Genomic DNA, 22,075 nt, shown 5'->3' on the forward strand with positions numbered 1-22,075 from the left:
ATCTACTTTTATCCCAACTCTAGTAGGATCAGTTGTGGTATCTTGCGAAAGCCATTTAAATTCTTTGAACCTCGATTTCCTCTACTGTAAAAAGAGAACAATACTATTTCCCTTGCAGGGGTGTTTAAGTGTGTGAAATTCTCTCACGTTAAGTGCCTGCCTTATAGTAGGCACTCCTTAATGACTATTCTCTTAGGTATATCTGTTGTTTGTTGAGTCTTGCCTGCTTCTTGCCTGAAGTTGGTAAATCACCTTAGCTGCAAATTCTCAAAGCCAGTGGAAATTGTCTCAAGGACAAAATAATTTTTCCAACACTGTATGTTTCCCAGTATTAATACTTCCTCTTATCAGTGCTGAACTACTGCCATTCTTGGAGTGTTTAATAAGGACATGTTTCTAGGAGAAAACTCCCTCTCTCTTCCTCTCTGCCTCTGTTTTTCTCTCTCTAGCTAAACCTAGATGCTGCCATGAATCCTTCCCCATTAACTGTGACAAATTTCTCAACACTTGTCTTCCTCAGATCTGTTAAACTAGAACAGCGAAGGCCCAGAACCTTTTGTCTCACTCCAGCCCATTTCTTGAAACAATCGTAAAAAGGTAGGAAATACACAAAGAGCTTTACCTTAGCAATAAATGGGACTTGAAATTAGGCTTATGTATAGTGTTCAATGATCAGGGCTGATATTTACAGAACAAAAATATCCACTGAGTTTTCTAACTTATTTTAACTCTGGGACAAATTTGTTTCCGCCTTGGTTTTCACTCAACTTCTTTGGGAACTTCTCCAAACCTCAGCCTACCTGACAAAGGCCCTTAGAGCATACTGATTCTTGCTAGCCCCTATTCTCAAAGTTGGGAAACTCTGGTTGAATCCCATCCAAGCCTGAACGAAGTTGCTGGTAATACTGTGGGGCATATCTGGAGACTCCAGCTTCATCAAATGTACCCCTCATTCACCAAATGTACCCTTTTCTCTCCCCACTACACTTATACATACCAATAATTCCTTTGCTTTATTGTGCATAATAATTATAGAGTGAAGAAGAGTGTTTAGTTTTAAATGCATACTTTCTTCTTTGTCTGGATTCTGATATACAATATGTCTTGGTTGGGACCCAGGGATCAAAACTTTTAGTAAGCAGACTGACTGATTCTGACAGTCATGGTCCGAGGAAGCTGCTTTAAGAAGCATTGATACATCCAGGCGTGGATAACTAGTTTCTGAAAGTCAGCTCTGTAGTGATGGTTTATGTCTGTCTTCCTGCTGACGACCCTCAGTGCCAGAGCATCCCCTGTCATTCAGCCTCGTCAATATTTGTTCAAAGACCGATGCCTGTTGAGGTCAAATGTGAGCAAGGGAAGTTAGGAGGCCTCAGTAGCCATAACAATCTGCAAGAATAGCCAAGGGAGCTTGGGAAAGGATTCATAAAGCACCACGTGCATAGGGCAACATAGGGGGGCATGCAGCACAGGTGCTGGTTAACACCTATATGAAATAAAAGGGCGAGAATGGAGGAGCGGAGGCTAACGGTGGTCACTCAGACTAAAGGTCAGTAATGTGGAAGGGCGTCTGGGTGGCTCAGTTGGTTAAGTGTCTGACTCTTGATTTTGGCTCAGGTCGTGATCTCACGATTTGTGGGGTCGAGCCCCATGTCAATGTTGGGATTCTCTGTCTCTCTCCCTCTCTCTCTCTGACCCTCCCCCCCTGCTTGTGTGCTCTCTCTTTCTCTCAAAATAAATAAATAAACTTTTAAAAGAGTCAGTAATGTTGACTGACTACCAAAAGAGATAATCATTGTAGGCAAGGAAAACTCTTAAGCCAAAGCATCTAATAGTACCTATTGGAATAGAGTACCTTAATCACAGTAACGTTTTCAAACTGGTGAATGATTTGTGATTCATTTAACCAGTCTGCAAGGTTGTTTTAATTAGGGTGGCCTAGATGCTGTGGAGACTGCCTGTTAATTGGTTTCTGCTTATATCTGATGTTTTTTTCATATCTCATTATTTTCAGTGAATTGGGATGAGACAAAAAAATTGTTAAAAATGTTTGTCATGGAGTATGGTTTCAAGATCTCATTTCCCCATGAGAAACTGTAGTTTTACTTCTCTAACTGGAAGGCTTGTACATTTCCAAAGCCTTTGGAAATAGTATATCCTGCTACTGCCCTGTAGGTTGGACAGGAGAAGAAAGTAGGCTTTCACTCTATTATTCTGTCTAAGAGGGCTGCCTGCTTTCCACCTGAGTGAATCCTGTTAGACCTACTGGGCATGGTGACTAATTCTGAGCAGATGTCAGGGTGACTTAAATGAGTCAGGCACACAATACCAGGGGACTTAAGACCCAAAGTAGCTAAATTCTAATGAAGGAAAACGTGTGGGGAATTTGAAATCTGTAACGTTTTTCACTATGTTGGCCAAATAGGCAATTGCTACTTTGCTCTCTTAGAACACTTGTTACCATGTTGACATGGTATTAGTTTAAAGCCAGGAGATTTGGTTACTATATTCCAAGAATTTTTCTTGTAAAACAGGTAAATCCAAAGTCTTTTTGTTCTTTCCAGTGATAGAGGAAATTTATATTGATTGCGAAAGAAGTTTTACTCTTAACTATCTGGTTGGATGTAAAAAAAATAAATGGAAAAATAAAACCATAGTGATTTCACTACCATTTGCTTTGTGTTATTTCATTACATTTTCTGATTATTCTTCTCAGCACAGATATAGGTATCTATTTAATATTAAAAGCCAGTGCTCCATAGGGAAATTAATAAGGCCACATAAGAAAAAAACACCCAAATATTTAGAATACACATACACACCACACACAAGAGTTTCACAGATGGGGAGAGAGTCACTTGGACATACGAAAACGGAGTAATAAAATAAAGGAAGCTAAGGAAAAAGGCAGGGACTATACTTGTGTGTGTACTTCATAAAATTATATCCATGTACATATTTGCATATATATTTAATATTTGCAAAATATTTAAAATGGCTTTACCTAATAGTTACCTAATGCTTTGTATTTTTAAGAACATTCTTTAGGGACAAGAGCCCCCAAGGAAAAAAAGGGAATAAGAATCCTCACTTTCAATAGAGTCACTGCTTTTGAGATTACAACAGATATCATCTTTTTTTTTTTTTTTTTAAGTATAGTTGACACACAACATTACATTAGTTTCAGGTGTACAACACAGTGACTCCACAACTCTGTGTGTTGTGATATGCTCACTACCTGTGTAGCTATCACATGTTTAAATAGGGTCTTGCTTAACAAGATATGGCACTCGGTGATGCTGTGTGGTTGCACTGTTTAACTATCATTGCTTTAAGTTGCCTGCGTGCTTGTGCTTGTCAATAGGCCAGCATATGCCAAGGTTAGGTGCTATCCCTACCCACCACATCCACATGGGTCTCACCTTGAACTCTGGATCCGCTGTATCCTTTAATCGGCCAGGAGCTATGACTTCACCTCATTTACAGTTTCTCAATTCGTTATGTTTTCCTTCTTGGGAAATAACATTTTATTTTTGAAAATAGCTATAACCAGACGACTTAGTTCAGGGCATAGAGAAGAATAACAGGGACATCTTACAACACTATTTCTATTTGCAGACATTTCAAGAAAGAGCTAGCTAGGTATCCCAGACTCATGTAGTAGAGAGTAGGTACATATATGTCTTGACATTCACTACAAACGAAGGAAAATCGTAACCTCTTTTCTCTGTACCCACATTATAATGCAAAATTCATTGAAAAGTGAAAAGAATTTTAAAATGTTAGATAGTTTGTGGGGAAGGGAGAGGAGAGAATAAAAAGCCCATAACTTCATCACTCTAAGAAACTGTGATGATATTTGTGGATTTTCTTCCAAACTTTTTTCCTAAATAAGATACCTTACATGGTTAAATGAAATTAGATTAGATTAATATTGAATTTGGTATTGAAATATTACTAATTTTGTACAAAATTCTCTTTTTCGTTTTAGAGGTATCAGTTTTGGCCATAATATCATTTTATAGCATATTTTAAAATACTTCTTTATAATAACATGAATAGAAATTAAAATGCACAAATATGTATTTTAATGCCTACTTATAACCAAATTAGAAATTATTGTAAATTTTTTTAATGTTTTTAAATTTATTTTTGAAGGAGAGACAGAGACAAAGAATGAGCAGGGGAGGAGCAGAGAGAGAGGGAGACACAGAATTCGAAACAGGCTCCAGGCTCTGAGCTGTCAGCACAGAGCCCGACATGGGGCTCGAACTCACGAGCTGTGAGATCATGACCTGAGGTGAAGTCAGATGCTTAACAGACTGAGACACCCAGGCACCCCAAATTAGAAATTATTCTAAAAATGGAACTATAACTATAAACCATAAGCCACACCCAGATACTCAAATAGAAAGACTGATAAATAAGATTACAATGGCTGTATTGCAAAAAAAAAAAAAAAAAAATAGCTTAAACAAACTGAAAAAAGATATAACCCAATAGGAACATATTTTCTAATTTCCTCTGTTCTAAATAACAATAGAAATCTGGGCAGGGGTGCCTAAGTAGTTCAATGGGTTGAATGTCCAACTCTTGATTTTGACTCAGGTCATGATCTCTTGTGAGATCAAGCCCTGCATCAGGCTCAGTGCTGAGCTTGCTTGGGACTCTCACCCTCTCTCTTTGCCCTGTCCTCCCACTTCTCAAAATAAATAAATAAACATAAAAAAAATAGAAATCTGGGCAAAGACATGACCTAGAATTTTAAAGAGGGAAATAAATACAGAATGTGATGAATAAATTCATCTTTATTGAACCTTATAAAACTTATAAAATATTAAGTATTACCCTAAAATTTAAGGAACCTAAATAAGTTAGAGTGCTCTTTTTAAAAACAAAGACTTGGGAGCCAGACTATCAGACAATCTGTATACGAATGTCAATTCTGAAACCTGGCTGGTCATGTGACCTTAGACTAGACACGTAACCTTGCTGTGCTTCAGTTTCCTTATCTGCAAAATGGGGACAGTAGCAATTCCTAGTGTTGTTTTGGGGGATAATAAGCTAACCAATATAAGCATTCACATGTGATGTCTTGAAAAAAAAGAATTCTCATGGGAGAGGAGGGGCCGTAGGAATTAGGACCTCAGGGTGGCTTCTAGGAAAAAGAGTGGCCCCAGCTAGCAGCCAGCAAGAAAATGGAAAACATGATCCTACAATCCCAAGGACCTGAATTCTGACAACCAGGGGCCCCTGAGGGGAACCCAGCCCCCACCGACATGTTGATTTCAGACCTGTGGGCTCCTGAGCAGGGGCACCGGCTGACTGGCACCCACCATCGGGGCCCACAGAAACTGTGAAGTGATAAGTTTGTGCTGTTTAAGCTGCTAAATTTGTGATAATTTGTTACACAGCATCTTGTCATTCACTGAAGGTCACAGGGTCTAGTCGAGTATATGTAGAAATTTGTGAATAAATGTTTCTTCAGGCAATAAATAAATAAGTGACCAACTCTGGCTTTTAACTGGCTTTTGAATATTTTATAATAAAATATAGAATCCTTTTAGCTAAGTCTTTCCTATGATTCATAAGCCAAAAAATTCCATTAAAATCAGTACTTACAGCCAAGGTGAAAAAAAGAATAAAGAATAAAAGTAAAATACTGAGATTCATTCCATAAATCATCTGAGAATTCCTTTTCTTTCTTTTTTTTTTTCCTTCATTGTATTATAGTCATACCAAATATTTTGGAAAGGAAATGGAGAAATGATTATGAAATATATCCTTGGTTGATGAAATAGGAGAGAGCATCAGTAAATTAAATGACACCTTTACAACAAACTGAACCTTATTTTGTTTGTAGTAATATCCAGTAAGGTAATAAAATGAAATAAAACTCCTTGTTTCTTGATAACAACTAAAACCAAAACATGAACTCTCTCCCTTCTTAGGTTTGCACATTGACCTAGAAAATTCCTAAATCCCCCTCTATCACACTCTAGCATGAGAACCTGTTTAATTTTTAATCATTTATTCAGGCATCTCCATACAATGAATATGAACAAGAAAAGGCTTTGTTTGTTCTAATCATTGCTCCCCACCTGTCCCATATGGAACCCTATTTCTTGTTCAGTACTAGATTTCTCAGTAACATCTTGACAAAATTTCAGAATTTTTCTCCTATTTTAATATTTGGATATTTTCATTAGGGTATTCAAAGTCACTGAATATGTCCTCACGTGGTGGAAGGGTGTAGGAAAGCTTGGTGGGACATCTCTGATAGGGCACTAATACCAGCCATGAGGGTCTCACATTCATGGCTTCATCACCTCCGAATACCATCGCATTGGGGTTAGGGTTTATGGATTTTTGAGAGGATGTAAACATTCAGTCTATAGCAGGACTTCACATGAAACCAACTTGAGCCTCAGCCACTGACTTAATAATCAAGGAATGCTCTTTGTCTGTCCAGAGTATTATTGGCTCCATAAATTTGGGCAGAATATTGCCCATGGATATAGCATATTAATGTATTTTTACTACTAGTAGTAGCTATTAAATATTGTGGTTATGGAACACTCTCACCTTCATTATTCTTTGAGGAACTAATAGTAATTACTGCAAAATTAATTATTTATTACTGAATTTATCTATCTATCTATCTATCTATCTATCTATTTTAAGAATTTTTTAAAAAAAAAGTGATCTCCACATCCAACATGGGGCTCCACTCATGACGCTGAGATCAAGAGTTGCATATTCCACCAACTAAGTCAGCCAGGTGCCCCCTTTTTTACTGAATTTAAATATAAATCCATAACCCTCATACCTAAGATAAGATAACCAAGGCTCAATTTCATATTTACCTGGTGAGTTTTGTTCTGTTATCTGCAGGAGATATATTAACCTCTTTGTTATGCATGATTATTTTGAGTTGTCAGCCATATTGCCAAGGACTGATAGAAAATCATTGCTGGGTGCCTGAGTGGCTCAGTTGGTTTAACATTTGACTCTCGATTTTGGCTCAAGTCATGATCCCAGGGGTGTAGGATCAAGCCCCACGTGGGGCTCCGTGCTGAGTGTGAAGCCTGCTTAAAATTCTCTCTATCCTTCTGCCTCTCTCCTTTGCGCCTGTCCTCTCTCTCTCAAAAAAAAAAAAAAAATGAAAAAAGAAAATCACTGCTATGTCAAAAATCTCAATGGAACATGTGTCGTTGCTTTAATGGATGTTTTCCTTTGACCTGGAATTACTATGCTGAATGCCCATACAACCTCATTATCACTTACTTGTGACTCTCTGCTCTGGATAATATATGAAGAGCTTGTCACCTCTATGCATTTGAATTTATCCAAACTTTCCCTCCCTGCTACAAAAATAAAAATATACATTATATAACTATCTCAAGGAGGTGGAGCCCATATTGTCTCTGAGGGATTTTCCCTACTAGGAAAAGATAGTGCAGCAATGTGACAATGAAGCACATGGTTCTTTGAAATGGAAGACATGGAGAGAAGATAAAAAGGCTTTCAGAAATAATACCTTTGATGTTTACCAGCAGCCCAGAAACACGAGGGCAGCACCCTCTCTAACAAATCTATTAAATTGTTTTGGCCAAGGTGGCAATTTTTTAAAAAGTGCCTCTTATGTTCGTATTTTTTTTTTATTGGAATACATGTCAACTTTTACCATTTTTATCCTCTCAGGAGTGTTTTAAGAAGTTGATTACTGAAGGAAGTTAGTTTAATAATGGACACAACCTCTCCTGTCAACCCAGTCATCTGTCGTGTTGCCAGCAAAGCCGTGCATTATTTCAAGTCCAGGAAATAAAAAGAACAGGTAAGATGTGATTAAATTGGCTGTTATGAAATTTGGCTAAAGCCTGGGAATATATGCCTTTACCTTTTTTTTTTATTAAGTGCCAGAGGACTTGGAAAATAATAAGTTTATTGCTTTGAATGTAACATAGCATAAAAAGATACAACTCTGAGAAATTACTTTACCATTCATTCATATTGAGGAATAATATTTATCTCTCCAAATTCATTTTTACCTTGTTCTGATCTATTCCCCACATAGCAGCAATAATTAACTTAAAAATGATTGAGAAAATGTACGGTATTTTCAAATTTGTAGACTCAGCTAAAACTCCTACTTAAAAATACCTAGGAGCACTGGGTAAATTATAACCACACAGAAAATAAGGGCAGGAAGTTTCCAGGTGACAGAGATGGGAAGACAGATAGAAAGCTAGAACAATAGTAGATGAACTGATGCAGTTATGGGGGCCTGAGGGACAAGTAGAGATAATCTGACCAGGAGCCAGGAAGAAAGATGAAGCCTTGTATACTTGTTAGTTCTGAATTTACCTGTGACCCTTGTTTTAATGTGAGACCCTCTGGATGCTGCACCCTCAGTAAAACGAAACCATTTAATAGTCCAGGGAATTAACAAGTTGCTTGGATATTGAGCATAAAAAGAAAAATAAAGGATCTTGTGAACAATAGAATCATGTGTTTTTTGTAGATTTAGAGTAAATTTCAGCAAACCATGTATCAGGATTCTCTAAAATCAAAAGTGAGTGTAAGTTCTTTAATATCTATGACAACTTTGGTGCCCGTGATAGAAAGAAACACAAAACTAGTCTGAGAGATCTTTCAAACACCAGACTTAGGATATCTCCATGAAAGAACACAAGCCCTACTTTAGATAAATAATACAATTTCAGAGAACATAAGTAAAATAAAACATTATACAAATGTGATCGACTGACCCAACACATAGGCAGTAAGAGACTTAAAAAAGACAAGCAAACAGTGACAACAAAAACAATAACAAACTGTAGCAACAACAATGGGGGGTGGGGAAGAATCTTATTTCAAGAGTTGTATATTATTTTAAAAATACAATTTCACACACACAAATTTCTGTGAAATACAAAGATAAAGAAAACTGTGGCTACATACAGGTAAAAAAAAACAGCTAATAGAAACTGCTCCTGAGGTACAGTGAGGCTGTACTTACCAAACAGACTTTAAGTAAGCTATTAAAAAATCTTAAAAACAAAGGAAACCGTATCTCAAAAATGAAAGGAAAACATGTGAATGATATCCCTATTAAATAGAAAATGTCAACAAAGATAAAGGAATTGCTATCACCATCAAGCATCCTAATATATACATCATGTGAGTCCCAGAAAGAAAGGAGAAAGAAAAAAGAGGGAAGAATATTTAAAGAATAATGGCTGAAAACTTGCCAGATTCATGATAACGTAAACCAGCATCCAAGAAATTCAGCAAACTCCTAATAGGATAAACTTAAAGAAGTCTGCAGTTTGATACATCATTATTAGATTATTGAAAGACCAAAAAACAAAACAAAACAAAAAAACGAGAGAATCTTGACTTTAGCAATGGTAAAACAACTCATGTTGTAGGTAGGTGTCCTTGACATGATTAACTGATGACTTCTAATCAGAAACATGGAGGTCAGAAGGCAGTGGAATGATATATTTAAAGAATTGGAGGGACAGCTGGGTGGCTCAGTCAGTTAAGTGTCCAACTTCGGCTCAGGTCATGATCTCACAGTTCGTGGGTTCGAGCCCTGCATCGGGCTCTGGGCTGACAGCTTAGAGCCTGGAGCCTGCTTTGGATTCTGTCTCCTTCTCTCTCTGCCCCTCCCCACTTGTGCTGTCTCTCTCTGCCTCTCAAAAATAAAGAAACGTAATAAAAAAAATTTTTTTAAGGACTAGAAAAAAAAAGGCTCCCAACAAGAATCCTGCATCTAAAAAATCTCTCCTTCAAAAATGAGGGAAACTTAAGACATTCCCAAATAAACAAAAACTGAGAGAATCTGTTGCTAGGAGATCAGTTTAACAAAAATTACTAAAGGGAATTTTTTGGTCTGAAATGAGAGAACACTCAACAGTAACTCAAATCTCCACAGAGAAATAAAGAACACCAATAAAGAGAACTATGTGGATAAATATAAAATACAATACCAATGTATTTTTTTATTGTAACACTTATCTTCTACCTGATTTAAAAAACAAAGGGCTTATAATGCATAAACAGGTAATGTAGATGAAAATAATAGCTCCAAGGATGAGGAGGGAACAGAGCTATATTGGAGCAAATCTTTTTATGTTATTGAAATTAACTTGGTGCTAAAATGAAATGGATTTTGTTAAGGTTTTAATTATAATTCCCAAGTAAACTACTAAAAACATAACTCAAAAATAGTCAGTAAAAGAGACAACAGAGATTTACAACGGTATACTAGAGGGGCACCTGGCTGGCTCACTCTAAAGAGCCTGTGACTCTTGATCGCTGTGTTGTGAGTTCAAAACCCACACTGGGTGTAGAGATTACCAAAAAAATAAATAAACAATAACAACAAAAAATACTTAGCTAACACAAAATAAGTCAGTAATGAAGGTAGTAAATGAACAGCAAGATGGCAGATAATGCATATTCTACCTTCTCAGTAATTACATTAAAAATGAATGGATCATCAGAGCACCTGCTAGCTCAGTTGGTTGAGCATCAGACTTTGGCTCAGGTTATGATCTCACGGTTTGTTAGTTTGAGCCCCACATTGGACTCGCTGCTGTCGGTACAGAGCCCATTCAGGATCCTCTGCCCCCCTCTCTCTGTCCCCTCCCCTGCTCATGCTCTCTCTCTTTCTCTCTCTCAAAAATAAACATTAAAAAAATAAAAAATAATCTTACAAAAAAGAATGGATCAAGCATTCCAATTAAAACGTGGAGATTGGAAGAATGGATAAAGATATATGATTCACCTATATTCTGCCTGTAAGAGACATGTTTTAGACTCAAAGGCACAAAGAGATTAAAAGCAAAATGATATAAAAATATGCCATGTAAATTATAACCAAAAGAGAGCTAGCATAGCTATAATCATCCCATGAAAATACACCTTAAGAGAAAAATTATTATTAGAGAAAATGAAGAATATAAAGAACAACAAAACAATAGGAAGTATCAACGAAAAAGAAAGTTGGTTCTTTGAAAAGATCAGCAAAACTTAGCTAGGTTGTCCAAGAAAAAAAAGAGAAGATTCATTTTGGTAAAATCAGTCATGCATGAAGGGACAATACTATTGACCTTACAGAAATAAAAAAAGATTATAAGAGAATCCTATAGTCAACTATATGTTAACTAACTAGAAAACTTGGATTAAATGGACAAATTCCGAGGATGAAACAAAGTACTGACTCTGCATGAAGAAGAGATAGAAGGTCAGAGTAGACTTGTAACAATAAAAAGAAATTGAAATGGTAATTAAAAACGTCCCACACAGAAAAATACAAGATAAAATGGCTTCAGTGGTGATTTCTCCCATAAGTTTAAGAAAGAGTTAGTATCAACCCTTTACAACCATGTCAAAAGAATGAAAGTGGAAGGAACAATGCCCGACTCATTCTATGAAGCCAGCATTACTCTGATACCAAAACTAGACAAAGATATCTCAAGAAAACAATAGGCCAGTACCTCTTATTAAAACATAGGCAAAAATCCTCAAAACTATTACCAAACCAAATCCAAGAATGTGTAAAAATGATTATATATGCTAATGAAGTGGGATTTAATCCATAAATAAGAAGCCTGGTTTAAATATCTGAAAATCAATCAGTGTTGACAAATTCAACAGCACTTTGTAATTAAAAAAAGAATCAACCTCAACAAAATTAGTGGTAACTTACTCAACTTGATAGATGGTATCTACATGCCAAAGATAGCATTGAATCTATGATAAGAGACTGAATGCTATTTCCCTAACATAAGGAACAAGACAAGGATGTCTTCTCTTGCCCCCTCCATTCACCATTGTACTGAAAATTTTAGCCATGGTGATTAGGCAAGAAAATGAAACAAATGGCATTCATATTGGAAAGGAAAAAGCACAGCTTTGTTTGTAGATGCCATCATCTTATACGGAAAGCCCAGAGGACCACACACACAAAGTATTAGAACTAGTAAATGTGGTAAGCAAGCCTGCAGGATAACAAGATCTATACATCCCAAAGATCAGTTGTGTTTCTACATATCAACAATGAACAATCAGAAAATGTAATTAAAAAGGAAAAAGTTATAGGGGCACCTGTGTGGCTCAGTCAGAAGAGCATGTGACTCTTCATCTGGGGGTTGTGAGTTTGAGGCTCATGTTGTAGAGATATACTAAACAATAAATAAACCTAAGAAATTCCATTAATAATAACAAGAAATAAATTCATCTCTAAGTAGATGAATTTAACAAAATATGTGAAGCCTTATGTGTTGAAAGTTACAAAAAAAACCATTAAAAGAAATTAAAGATGGTGAAAGTAAGTGGGAAGACCGTCCATATTCATGGATGGGGTGACTTAATATTGTTATCATGACATTACTCCCCTAATTGGTCTACAGATTCAATACTTCTCTCATCAAAAAATACAAGGAACTCAGAATAGCCATAGTAATTTGGAAAAAGAAGAAAATGTTGGAGGACTCAACCTTCCTGATAACAAACTTACTAAAATACTACAGTAATTAGTAATCAAGACAGTGAGTTATGAATATTCAAATATATATTAATGAAATAGCACTGAGATTAACACATATTTGAGGTCAATTACTTTTTGATAAGGGTTCCAACTATTCAATGTTGGGAAAGCAGGGTTTTTAAGAAATGATGCTGGGAAAACTGGATACCCATATGCAAATAAGTGAAGTTTTACTCCTTTCTCACAACATACACAAAAACAAACTCAAAATAGATTAAAAATACCCCTAAACGTGAGTGCTAAAACTATAAGCATGTTTAGAGAAAACACAAGTATATCAAATGCTAAATTCTTAAAGTATGGTCCCTCATCACAACAAAATTAAAGCAGAAATCAGTAACAATAGCATATTTGGAAAATCTCAAATATTGGAAAATAGACAACAAACATCTTAGAAACCCAAAAGACAAACAAGAAGATGATTCAGATGATTATAATGTGAATGGTAATGAAAATAAAATTTATCAGAATTTGTGGAATACAGCAAAATCTGTGTTTTGTAAAAAATTTATAGCTTAATGTATGTATTGTTTTACTCAATGATCTGAATTTCCACTATTAGAAATTTGAAAACATAATAGTAAGAGTTAAAGTCAGTGGACAGCAGAAAATAATAAAGGAAGAAACAATAGAATTTAAAAAAAGATAAGTAATAGACACAATTAACAAAGTTCCAAATGGATTTTTTTGGAAATACTAATAAAGTTGATAACCTGGTGAATGGGTGAACCAGAAGAGGCCAAACCAGAAAATATTAATAGTAATGACCAAAGGGCGAGCATGCATGGACTACTCCTTCCAGTGCTGCCTTCTCTTCTGAGAGCCCTTCTGTCTTGTAAATCCTCCCGTCTTCTGACACATGTTGCCTGCTGACCGAGCGGCTCTTGATCTGGAGTAAGTGAAACTGTCAGCAAGGACTTTGGAAGTTTCAGCTCCGAAAGCTTTATGCCTTCAGTGGCTGAAAATAATTATGGCTACCGTTTCTTGGTTACCGTCTAGCCAAGGGAGCCTGTCAAATTGTGTATGATTTGTTGAGTCATTGGCAAGATGAGACAGGTGTGAGGAAGGGAACTACTCATTTGTCGCTTAATCACAGAATGAAAGAGCTGAAAAAGGAAGAGTAAATAGTTGGGACAAGATGGGCAGTGGATGCCCCACAGCTCATAAAGATTTACCATGTTGTATTGATCCTGTGTGTGGGTGTATGTGTGGTTACTATGATGCTAATAACCTGAATGAGCCCCCGATGAGTAGATTCAGAACTGCTGTGATGTCTCTAGAATAAAAGGAGGGCAAAGCAACACTTTTGGTGCTTTCTACACCCATCCTGTGTCTTCTTCCCTTTAAAACAAACGTCCTGGGGCACATGGGTGGTTCAGTCCGTTAAGCGTCTGACTTCCACTCAGCTCATGGTCTCTGGGTTGGTGAGTCCAAGCCCTGCATCGAGCTCTGTGCTGACAGCTCAGAGCCTGGAGCCAGTTTCAGATTCTGTCTGTCTTGTCTGACTCTCTCTCTCTCTCAAAAGTAAATAAACATTAAAAAAAAAAACAAAAATAAAAATAAAACAAATGTCCTTTAAAAATGACTTGGCTATTAACAAAACTGACAATTGATTGTTTGAAAGATAAATGAAATTGATACAAAGAAAACCAAAACACTGTATTGAAAAGATATCTGCACCCACGTTTCAGAATATATGGAAGTCAAATAATTATGCAGGACACCTTAAACTTACACAGTGTTGTATGCCACTTATATTTCAATAAAACTTGGAAAAAAGAAAAAAAAACAATGACTTGGCTATGCTTATGAATCATCACCTCCCAGTCTTAGATTACTTCCTTCATTATCTTCATTGAGATCCCTATCACTTTTATCTTGGTTATGGATTTATAAATATAATACATAATTCTAAATTGCCATCTTACTTGATGTCTCAGAAGCCTGCAAATTGTCTTTGTCTTTCTTGAGACGTTTTACTCCAGGACAACCACTTCCCTGTTTTGTTTTGTCTTGTTTTTAATGCAGTGTTGGTCCTTTTCACCCTCCTTTGTTTATTCTTCCTCATCCTTCTGACTACTTTCTAGTGCCCTAGTGATCAGGCATTAGACATCTCATCTTATCTATACTGACCCTATATTTTCACCCAATCCGATGATGTTACTTACAATCCATTTTCTAATATGACCAAATTTTGTATCTCTCTTGAGTCCAAACGCATATACCTTGCCACAGACTGAAACTTTCCTGTTGGATTTCAAACAGGCATTTCAAACTTAATGCATTTAATCTCTGCGTTTCTCCAAATTTGCTGTTCCATGAGATTTTTCCAGTAAGTGGTGCCTTAATTCCTCCTTTACATGCAGCATCTAGTCCACCAAAAACTTCCTGGCATTTCCATTAAAATGGATCCATAACACAAATACTTCTCTCTACCTTCTCTCTTACATCACAGTCCCAAACGGCCATGCTTCTCTCCTTTCTCACCTGAACCTTTTTCTGCAAAAGCCTCCTGATTGGTTTTCTGGTTACCCCTGGAGAGCGACAGAGTTAATTTCCCACATGGAAGGCTGTATGAGTGTTTGAATACGCAAATCAGATGATGCCATTTTTTCCAAATCCCTCTGTGGCTCTCCATAATATGTAGAATAATATTTTCAGTCTTTACTGTGGTTTACATAATCCCGACTTCTTACTTCTCTGATCTCATTTTCTTTCATTATTGCTCGTGTTCACCTTGATACAGAGATACCTGTCTTGTTGATGTCCCTTGAATAAATATATCAAGCATATTTTTCATCAAAGATATGCTTCTTCTATTCCCTCTCCCTGAATGCTCTTCCCTAGAGGGCGCCATGACTGACTCACTACATGTGAGAGAATGTACCCTTCCCCTTCCCCATTGCTATATGATTTGCAGTACTTGTCTCAGGGAGGAGAACCCATTCCTGCCCCAGTGACAGTAAGATTAACCCTGTGATTTGGTCTTTCTAGTGGAATGAGAGCAGAAGCAATAAATGCCACTTTTATAGAATCACTGAGAGCTGTGGTTTGGTTTTGTTTTGTTTTGTTTTGTTTTGTTTTGTTTTGTGTGTGTGTTTATTTTTGTTAAGGACTATGCATACCTACAGTTGACCTTATTTTTATAAGTGCCTCTATCTTACTTACGTTCTCAGGGAAACACCTATGTAAATTCTGGAAGGAGATTAAGGAATTGGACTGGGTTTCCATCTGTAGAATTTACAATAAGGACTAGATGAAAAATATGTTGAAATTGAGCAAATTCAGCAGAGATGGGAGCTTAAAATCAGAGGTATCCCTGAGAATATAAGGGCTACCCTCCTTCAGCCCAGTTACTTCACAGAAATTTGGGGGAAGGCATTGGGCTTTTCTCTAATCAATAAATGTGGGTCTGAATGAATCTTGTCCAGATCTTAGGGAAAAGAGTGTACCTGTTTATATCTAGGGCACAGTTAGAGAAAACTTATAATGAACTCCCAATTTTATGTATTAAATATAATTATTAATTAGAAATATTTTTAGTTTTTCTTTTTTTTTAAAGTTTTATTTATTTATTTTGAGAGAGAGAAAGACAGAGAGTGTGAGCAGGGGAGGGGCAGAGAGAGGGAGAGAGAAGATCCCAAGAAGGCTCTGTGCTGTCAGCACAGAGCCCAATGTGGGGTCAATCTCACAAACCATGAGGTAATGACCTGGGCTGAAATCAAGAGTCGGAAACTGGCTAAGCCACCCAGGTGCCCCTGGATTTTCATTCTTAAAAATAAGATAGTTACACATTTGTAAGTATCCTGTATGCAGACCTACTTTATAAAGCAGAATCCAAATTTAAATGAAGCAAATTAAAGATCATTTGAATATCTCCATCTCCAGTCATGTAAAATTACACCAAGAGGACTGCATAAGTGATTTTGCTTTTATCACAGTTATCCAGAGGTCAGAAAAGAGAGCTGAATTAGACTGAAAGATTGGTTTCTGAGTTCACTGGTTTGTGGGTATCTATTATTATGTAATAAATGACCACCAAACTTAGTGGCCTCAGTTATTATCCCTTTTGGTTTTGTGCACTGCTGAGCTTAGCCATATGGTTCTCCCTTGGGATCTCTCATGTGGTGGATGAAGTTGCAATTAGCTGAACCCTTGCTTACTGGCTACATTTTGAATGGCTCCCTTATATGACTGAAATTTGATGCTGTCTCTAGGCTGGGAGCTCAGCTGTAGTTATTCATTGGCATGTTACACAAGGGCTCACCTTGTGGCATGGGATTCTACAACATGACAGGTGGATTCTCAGAAGAGGTCCAAGAACAGTCATTCCAAAAGAACCAAGCAGGAGATGTTATGATTCATATGATGCAGCCTTGGAAATCATGCAATGTTATTTGGTTTTGCTTTTTATCAGTCAAGTGAATCATAGGGTCCATCCAGATTTAAGGGGAAGGAAACTAGACTCCACCTCTTGAAGGAACTAAGAATTTGCAGCCACCTATAATCTACTATATGCTATGAGTTTTCATTTGCATCTGTGGTTAGACAAGGGATACGTGCACCAATCAGTATTAATATCTAATATCACAAAACAGATCATAAGTAGGCTTCTAAGAGGATCCATGAAGTGATTAAGCTCTTGGAAAGACACACACACATATTCTCACTGCTAATGGAATACTACTAAGGTTGAATGAGGGCCAGCATTGTGAGTCAGTTTTCTTTCCCCCTCACTGAAGTTAAAGAGCACTTTAAGAAATGAGAAATAATTTCAAAAGCATTCCTATAAACTGCTGCTCCATTAATTGACTCTTCTGTGATAAATTTATTAGATATGCTTACCCTAAAATGTTCACAGTTACTGGAATAATTGAGATGAATGAGTTGGTAAGTTTACCCATCATTATGATACAATCATATTTTGAAAGTTTGCTTGAAACAGCATATTGACACTTAAAGCCAAGGATCTAAAGGAGGTGTTCATCAGGCAACAGTTGACTTATACCTAGAAGAGGAACTACTAGGAAGGACTTGGTATATATTAAACTTGAAACAGAATTGCCTGTCAGTTTTCCAGAGTAGTTACACTATTTTACACTCCCTCCAAAAATATGTAAGAGTTCCCAATGCTTCATACCCTAAATTCCAGCTGGTACTGGCTGGTTTTTATTGTTTTCATTCTTGTTCGTGTGAAGTAGCACGTCCTTGTAGAGTTAATTTGAGTTTCTCTGACGCCTAATGGTATTGGACACCTTCTTCTGACTTACTACCCATCGAGGTATCTTCTCTTGGGAAGGGTCTGCTCATGTCTCCTTCCAGTTTCCATTAGGGTTTTGGCTCTATGTTACTAAGTTGTTGGAGTTCTTTGTGTAATTTTTGTTAGTCTTTTGTTAGACATATGGATTATGAATAGTTTCTCCCAATCGATGGCTTTTTCTTTTATTAATTGGCATCTATTTATGGGCAGTGTTTCAGTTTGTTGTTTCTTTCTGTTGTCATTGGGACTTTTTATGATGTGTCTGAGAAATATGTGTACCCCAAGTTGAGGAAATGATTTCCTTTTAGAAGCTTTGCTTTTAGAAGCTGTGCTTTTAGAAGCTTTATGGTTGAATTTTTGTTCAGGTCTGTGATATCTTTGGAATTAATTTTTGACTAGTATGAAGTAGAGCCAGGGTTCACTGCTCCACTTGCTCAACCCCATTTATTGCAAAGACTTCTGTGTCCCCACTGATTTGCATTGGCTCCTATGACTCTCTTTTCTGTTGCATTGATCTGTTTGCCTCTTTCTGTCAATACCATGCCGTCAAAATTAATGTAGGTCTATTGTAAGCTTTATAATTAGAGAGTAAGTGTATCTTATGATGGAGTATGTTACCCTGAAACCAAGCACTGAAAGCCCTCTAAAATTGTTTTTCTTTTTCTAGATTGTCTATGGCTATACCAGATCCCTTTCAATTTCACATAAATTTATTTTATTTTATTTTATTTTATTTTATTATTTTATTATTTCATTTTTGTCTAGTCTAATTTATTTAATTTGGGGGGGAGAGAGAGAGAGAGAGAGAGAGAGAGAGAGAGAGAGAGAGAGAATCCCAAGCAGGCTGCACACCATCAGCACAGAGCCCAATATGGGGCTTGACCTCATGAACCCTGAGATCATGACCTGAGCTGAAACCAAGAGTCAGATGCTTAGCTGACTGAGCCCACCCAGGCACCCTTCAATTTCACATAACTTTTAGAAACACCTTATATTTCTACCAAAAAACCCAAACAAACTAGGATTTTGATCTCGATAGCATTGAATCCCTAGTTAAATCAGAAAGTGAATATCTTAATACTACTGATTTCACTTTATGAATAATTCATACCTAATAATTCTTGCAACTCATCATTAATATCTCTCAAAAATTTTTTTTTATGTTTAGTGGTAGAGTTCTTGCATATCTTTCAATAAATTTATTTTTAAGTGTTTTGATTTTGGTACTCTGTTATTCTTAAAAATTTCATTTTCTTGGGGTGCCTGGGTGGCTCATTGGTTAAGTGTCTGACTCTTGGCTTCAGCCCAGGTCATGATCTCAAGGTTAATGAGATCGAGTCACAGGTTGGGCTCTGTGTTGATTGCATGGAGCCTGCATGGGATTCTTTCTCTCTCCCTCTCTCTCTGCCTCTCCCCTGCTCATGCTCTCTATCTCTCAAAATAAATAAATAAACTTAAAAGATATTTTGCTGCAAATTGAATGAAGGGTTGTATTTTTCTTCTTTTGTGCATTAAAATTATCGTTTTGTTGTCTACCAGCTTTTGTTGTATCTAATGAGAAGTCAATTGTCGTTATCATTCTTATCATTCTTTCAGGATTTTAAAATTATTTTAGGGGTATCTGACTGACTCAGTCAATATAGCATGTGACACTTACTCTAAGGATTGTAAGTTTAAACCTCACATTGGGTATGGAGCCTACTTAAAATAAAAATTAAAAAACAGTGATAAAATGATTTTGGATTGGATTGTCAGTAGTTTGGTTTTGTTATGTCTAAGGGTGGTTATTTATGCCCTGGTTGAGTTTAGACTTGCTATGCTACTTGGACATGTATATTGGTGCTGTAAATAAATATGGACATTTTAACCTTTATTTCATGAATTCTTTTTTCTGTTATATTCTTTCTCTTCTCTTTTTCTGACTCTAATTATAATAGGTTAGAAATTTGATGTTTTCCTACAGGTCCCTTTTTGTTGTTTTATTTTTTAAATTTATTTTTGCCTCTACTTTAATTTGCATAATTTCTATCAATCTGTATAAGGATCACTAACCCTTTCTTCTGTTGTGTCTGAGCTATGTCCAAAATTATCACCTAGGATAGGGGCAGGGAAATTGATTTGCACTACTTTAAGTTTCTTATTTTTCAGATATATTTTTTAATGTTTGCTTATTTATTTTTCAAGGGGAGGGATAGAGAGAGAAGGGGAACAGAGCCCCACATGGGGCTTGATCCCACGAACTATGAGATCATGACCTAAGCCAAAATCAAGAGTCAGATGCTCAACCTACTGAGCCACCCAGGAGCCCCAAAGTTTATTTTATTTAAGTTTAATTTATTTTAAATACATATTTAAGATATGTGTATTTGAGTTTGAGTTTTTGTTTCATTTATATAGTTTCCTTTTTTATTCCGTAATTCTCCCTTTCTTCTCCCAATCTGTCCTTTTTCTGGGTTTGTTTTGTGTTTTTGTTTTGTTTTTTGTAATTCTTAACATTTTTATCATAGTCCTTTTAAACCTCTTCCTGCTGATTGCAATATCTGGATCTCCTGCTGCTCAGCCTGTGTTGACTATCTTTTCTCATAATTATGTAACATTCCCTGTTCTCTGCATATCTTTACATTAAATAGAGTGGAGATTAGATCTGTAATATTTTTTTGTTGTTATCATGTTGTATCTTTTTTTTCCCCTAGGGATTTCAAGTAGTATTTCTCTCTGGAGGGGTGAGTAGTATAAAGGAAGGAGTTTTCAGATTTCATGAAGAGTTTGGTTGAGTTGTTTGGCCTGTTACCATTAATAGATTGCCTTCATTCACTTGGTGTTTCAAATTGGGTTCAGACCCTCTCTTTACTCTCCCGCTAATCTCTTTGATCTTGTCAGGGGTCGGGTTGGAAGCGGTTCAGATGGCAATTTTAGGTAGTCTTGATTCACCTTTCGATTCTACTCTTGCTGATCCCTGGAATGTGAAGCATTAGGAGCTGTGCAAGTCTTCGCAAAGACTGCTTTTCGTTCTCACCTCTGTTGTCTTTACTCAGCAGTACTCTACAAAGGGAAGTGCAGATTGACAAGTTAAGAGATTTAATTTTTCTGTTACTGATTTTCTGTGTTCTGTCATTGGCTGATTTTACAGTGTCTCTGCAAGCTCTTTGTCTTTGACAGGCCTACTTTTCTACTTACCTATTCCCACACTAGGCCCTTGATCCCAGGGGTGGAAATGGCACTTTGATAACCTATGAAGGGCTCATCTCTATCCAGAACTCAGTTCATTAAGACATCTTTGTGTTCAGTGCCCTTCAATAGCTTTATAAAAATTATGCATGTTAGCATATCTATTTTCGTCTTGCTGCTACCATGGGAGTGAAATTCTTTCATGTATTCCTACATCCTAATTGGAAGTAGAAATCCAATTAACCTTTTCCAAAACACATAAAACTCTAACTTGTATTAACACCTTCCGTGTGTAGACTGTAATATCTTCTGCAGCTGTCAGGTTGTATTTACATAGATTTTGCCTCATTTGTTTGTCCATCTCGAAAGTGTCCGTATTTGTTAATGATATCATCAGCCACATTACTGATTGCAGGAGAGCAGTGTGGGACTTCTTTTGAGAGTATGTGTTTTGCAGTATGGAGGTTCCTCAGAAAATTAAAAATAGACCTACCCTATGACCCAGCAATAGCACTGCTAGGAATTTATCCAAGGGATACAGGAGTACTGATGCATAGGGGCACCTGTACCCCAATGTTTATAGCGGCACTCTCAACAATAGCCAAATTATGGAAAGAGCCTAAATGTCCATCAACTGATGAATGGATAAAGAAATTGTGGTTTATATACACAATGGAATACTACGTGGCAATGAGAAAAAATGAAATATGGCCTTTTGTAGCAACATGGATGGAACTGGAGAGTGTGATGCTAAGTGAAATAAGCCATACAGAGAAAGACAGATACCATATGGTTTCACTCTTATGTGGATCCTGAGAAACATAACAGAAACCCATGGGGGAGGGGAAGGAAAAAAAAAAAAAAAAGAGGTTAGAGTGGGAGAGAGCCAAAGCATTAGAGACTGTTAAAAACTGAGAACAAACTGAGGGTTGATGGGGGGTGGGAGGGAGGGCAGGGTGGGAGGGAGGGCAGGGTGGGTGATGGGTATTGAGGAGGGCACCTTTTGGGATGAGCACTGGGTGTTGTATGGAAACCAATTTGACAGTAAATTTCATATATTAAAAAAAAAAAAAAAAAAAAAAAAA

The 22,075-nt window shown here is 36.7% G+C and overlaps 1 long non-coding RNA gene across 1 annotated transcript in view; it reads left to right on the forward strand.

The window, feature by feature from the left end:
- The window catches only part of LOC122231733, a 152,357-nt gene that overhangs the window by 52,282 nt on the left and 78,000 nt on the right, over positions 1-22,075 (forward strand). Inside the window, exon 2 of the long non-coding RNA XR_006208970.1 lies at positions 7,705-7,837. This is a non-coding gene — a long non-coding RNA (uncharacterized LOC122231733). The remainder of the gene's footprint in view (positions 1-7,704; positions 7,838-22,075) is intronic.

The sequence above is a fragment of the Panthera tigris genome, chromosome D2 (assembly GCF_018350195.1).
Source record: "Panthera tigris isolate Pti1 chromosome D2, P.tigris_Pti1_mat1.1, whole genome shotgun sequence".
In the NCBI taxonomy this organism is placed as follows: domain Eukaryota; kingdom Metazoa; phylum Chordata; class Mammalia; order Carnivora; family Felidae; genus Panthera; species Panthera tigris.